This window comes from Diceros bicornis, chromosome 7 (assembly GCF_020826845.1).
Source record: "Diceros bicornis minor isolate mBicDic1 chromosome 7, mDicBic1.mat.cur, whole genome shotgun sequence".
Taxonomy (NCBI): domain Eukaryota; kingdom Metazoa; phylum Chordata; class Mammalia; order Perissodactyla; family Rhinocerotidae; genus Diceros; species Diceros bicornis.
Window position 1 is genome coordinate 13210489 of NC_080746.1, and position 4988 is coordinate 13215476.

Consider the following 4988-nt stretch of genomic DNA (forward strand, 5'->3'; position numbering starts at 1 on the left):
AATTCTTAGAGGGAGATTCCAGAGACAGAAGAAAAAAAGGAAACCAAATACATTCACTGGGGAAAAGATTAAGAAAAATATTTATGATGGATCTGAACTATATTCCTTAAATTAGTAATTATGTAATTTAATTACCAGTAATCAAGTTGCTATTTTGATGTAGTCTGACATCTTTGTCTTTTATGTCAATTATTTCTGGATGGGAGAGGGAATTACAAGAGTATTGTTTAGTGGTCCCTTAAAACATCACTAACAGGAGATAACACCACAGGTTGGTAATTGCATAAGAAATTAATCAAATTGTGGGCAGCTCTAGGAAAAATCAATGAGGGTATAGATGAATTTGTGAGTACTTCTGGGTGACAGTCAGTTGAGTTAATGGGTCTCAGGCTGTGTGACTGTATGGGGCTGACATAAAGGATTATAAGTGAGGTTCAAAAATTGAAGGGAGTCTCTAGTCCAACCTCCAAGGTGAGGAGGCAGTTATGAATTATTCATCCCTTCATAGGTTTAATAGAGAAAATTTTTCCCAAGGATAAGGGAAATGGTTTTCTGAACTTTGATCCAAAGACAGTTGTAGCTCGCTCTTTCACTGGTTTGAACAGCGATAGGATTTTTAAAGTTTAGAACAGATTGAGGTAAGTACCTATAATGCAAAGAGTACTGTGTGAGGTGCATTGGAGCAATGGAGAGATATTATGTCCAATTTATTACCTCAGAAAGATTGCAGATTAATTGAGAAGATAGGCCATTCATTTAAATTGTTTCTTATTTTACTCTTGAAAATAATGTGTTTATTACAGTGAAGGCTCCTGTCAATAGAGAGCCCTCTTTTTCCTAGAAAACAAGAACACTGAGCAACTGGTCATCTTGATTTATGAAGCATTTTTAAGTATTTTAAAAGCATCTTTATCAGAATTATTTCTTAAGGTGCCATTCCATTCATTTCAAGGGTGTCATTTCAATTCATTTCATAGTTCCAGCCAGGAGAAGTGATAGTGTTCAAGTTAGCCACGTTTAATGTTACAGAAAGAGAGACTGAATAATACATTTGATGCTGCTTGTCTCCAGGCAAGTCTTCTGAGTTTCTTCTTTAGGAAAATTTTCTAGTTTCTTTCCTTCCTTGGCCTTGGTGCTTTTATCTAAACCTGGGTTTTCACAGTTCCCTCTGTTTGTATTCAAAGCGTTTATCCCAATTATGTATTGAGAATTTCTTCCAGGTCTGTTTTCTCCAATATGTTTTATACACCACAAAGACAGAGATCATATCTATCTTGTTCACTACCATCTCTTCCTTGGCTACATATTATATAAATATATAAATAGTAAACGGCCAATAACTATTTGGTGTTACCCTAATGGCTGCCCTTCTGACTTAAGTCTGGTTTAGGCCAGTCATTGATTAAAATGTTGAATAATAACTTACGAATCATATTACTATGCAAAATGATGATGTAAAAAATGTTATACTTTGTATTTCTTAATAACGAAGTGAATAATTTAAGCAATAAGAACTATCTACTGATAGAAGAAAAGGATCATTATGGAATAAGATATTTGGAGAAGGTGTTATGGAAATCGCTGATGATGAACAAAACTCTTGAGGCCTCTGCCAAGAGCCATGTAATGAACCATCTTGGAAGCAGATGCTCCAGCCCCAGTTGTGCCTTCAGATGACTGCAGCCCACCCCAGTAGGGTGGCTTCAACCTCATGAGGGATCCTAAGACAAGACCACCCAGCTAAGCTACTCCAGGATCCTTGGTCCTCAGAAACTCTGTGACACAATAAATGATTTTGTTTTAAATTGTTAAGTTTCAGAATAATTTGTTGTACTACTGTAGATAACTAATACAATACCATAGGTAGTGCAGGAGATGCAAAAACTTTCAAATAAAGGAAACAAGGTGGCCCTCGAATGATAAAGTGGTAATATTAACAACTGTTGTAGTAAATCAGGTGATTGCATATAAATGCTTGATTTGAATCACAGACAAGTAGATGTTCCCCCCACCCCAAAACTTTTTCCCTTGTACTCTTTGTATAGGTAATTTAGTGAACACTCTACTCAGATTGCCTCTGACACCAGTCAGATACATGGTTTTCAGTTAACCAATAAGTGACTGACTGAAAAATGGATATTACTATAAAGTGGAAAAGAGCTGAAGTTATTATTTTTTCATCATTATTAATTTCTATGAACATTACCCAGAACATTTCCCTAGTTATGTCCATTGCCATCACTATTTTTCTATTCTGCAGTTAATTAACATCCTTGTGCCTTGGTTTTCTCATATATAATTGAGGAGAGTAATTGTACTTACCTAACAGAGATGTTGTTCAGATTACGTTTGTTAATATGTGCAAAATAGAACAGCAATTGATATATAGAAAGCAAGATATATAGATAGCTGTTAACACATAGAATTTGCGATTCTTCAGTTCTTCTTATAAGGCAGTAACAGTTTAGTTCTAGGTTCAGACTGTATGGGTGTGAATACTACTCTGTCATTAGTTGCTTCGTCTATAAAAGGAGGATATCAAAGTATTTACATCTTGGAATTCTGGGAGTTAATTTAGTCAATACATGTAAAATGCTTAGAACACTGTTATACATCTAGAAAGAAATATTGGCTCTTATTCTAGGTACTTGAGTGGATGAATCTAAATAGATAGATAATGGCCTGAAATTCATTGGATTAAATGTTTAATTTAAATGAATATTTAATTTATGAAATGAATTTAAATTTGAAATTTTAAATTTAAAAATGAAATTTAATTTAAAAACTGAATAATAAATATTGTTACCGGTTCCATTCCAATTAATTACAAATAGATTAGATTTTCAAGAAACAGACCAAATCTGTAATTGATAGAGAACTCTGGCTCAAAAAGGCTTTCCTCTGCAAATTTACAGAAATCCACTCTCCCGTTTTACAAGAATAGACTAACGGGCAGCTTCTCACCTGAGACATGAGTAAAATCCAGGCCAAACTTCTCCGTGGGCCAAGGAATAGAGCTCCAAATGGAATTATTTTGTAATAGGAAGACATGATTAAAGCCAAAGAAGTTATAATTTTAAACTTAAATTTACCAAACTGTGCAATCTTGCTTTTAAATTTGATACCTTTTTGACCATAAAACCTAGTTTTATTGAATGGCTAGAGAGACACTGCAATAGGATAGAATAAGGCATACATTTTGAAAGGAAGGAAGGAAAGAAAAAAGAAAGGAAAAAAAGGAAGGAGAGAGGAAAGGAGGAAGAAAGGGAGGGAGAGGGAGGAAGGTGGAGAGGGAGAGAAGGAAAGAAGACAGCTCATGGCCTCTAGAAACTTGCAGCTTTATTGTAATTGATCAAAAAAGAGTTCCAACAAGTATAGGCTGTGAGGCAGAAAAGATATATTGTTTTGGCAAACTCAAAAAGAGAAAAGCTGAGTTAATCTGAAAAACGTCCTTGAAGGAATAAATCAGTGGCTCAGTCCACCTTCCCTACCACATGAGTGTTAGGACTCCCAAGAAACGCCTGATAGTAACTTTGCCCAGCGCACTATTTGGCAACAATCCTGTTATAAGAGTAGTGGATCTGAAGCAACTTCCTGAAGAATTTCAGAGAGGAATTGCCCTATACTTTATACCCTAGAAATGTGGAACACTTGAGTTAATACTTCCCTCAGAACCGATTTCACATCCTTGTTTCTCAAGGTATAAATCAAAGGATTAAGAGAAGGAGTGACAATATTTTTTAACACCTGAATAACAGAATTTAGCCAGGGGCTGGAAGCGGGCCTCAGATAGATGAGCATCACAGGTCTATAGAGCAAGAGGATTGAAACCTGGTGGCACTGCAGGTTGAAAAGGCTTCATTCATGCCTACCTTCAGAGAAGCTGATTTTCCATGTGGAAAGGAAAATGCAAACATAGGAAGTCAGCACAAGGAAAAACCATGTAAGACTCACAACATCCACATTAGTAAAGCTCTCTGTCTGAGCTAGAGAGGTGTCTGCACAGGCCAGGGGCAGTACTACTGAGATATCACAGAAGAAATTGTCTACCTAATTGGTCCACAGTAGGGTAACCTAAAGACAAGAAATGTGAGGATACTTCCATGTAGACAGCCACCCTATCAAGTACCCAATGTCAAGCTGGTACACATCTTGTGGTTTATGATAACTGTGTATTGCAACGGGTGACAAATAGTCACAAAGGGGTCATAGGCCATCACAGTACAGAGGAAACACTCAGTACCACCCAGGAAGTTGTAAAAGAAGACGCAGGAGGCACAAGCCTGGTAAGAGATGGTCCGGCTTTATCTCATCAGATAGGACAATATTTTGGTGGAAACTACTGAAGGGAAAAATACGTCAAACACTGACAAGTTTCCCAGGAAGAAATACATGGGGGTGTGGAGGTTGGAGGAAACCAGAATGATGAGGAAGATGAGCAGGTTCCCCAGCAAGGTAATGAGGTAGAAGGCCAAAAACAGGGCAAATAGCATGTTCTCCATTCCTTCAGTATTAGGAATTCCCAACAGGATGAACTCCGTCACGGAAGTGTAGCTCTGCATGTTTACGCATCAAGCAGTCCTGGAAAAGCAAAGCAACAATCACGATATAAGCTCACAGATAACTGAGAAAATATCTTCCTAATAGAGTTATTTCCATCTAAGACAGTGGTTGCAAGCAAAAGAAGGCCAAAAGAGGAAAAGGAGACCAGTACTAAATCTGGTTCTGCAGCTAAATAATGTGCCAAATTTGGCCTCAGTTTTCTCATATGTTAAATTAGATAGCAGAATAATGTGTCTTTACAGTTGGCAAAGCTCTTACAGTCATCAACTCTTATTGCCAGTTTTATGTAGTTTCTTCCAATCTGATTTTTCACCATACATACCATATATTTCAGAACCATCTTCTCCATGGAAAATTTGTCATCAGGTGACAACTTCATTTTAATATCAGCCAAGTCATAATTAGTTGGTAAATAGTCCAGTTAC

The 4988-nt window shown here is 36.7% G+C and overlaps 1 pseudogene; it reads right to left on the reverse strand.

Moving 5' to 3' along the window:
* Positions 1–3627: 3627 nt before the first annotated feature.
* On the reverse strand, positions 3628–4562 carry LOC131408183 (olfactory receptor 10D1B-like; annotated as a pseudogene).
* Positions 4563–4988: the final 426 nt, after the last annotated feature.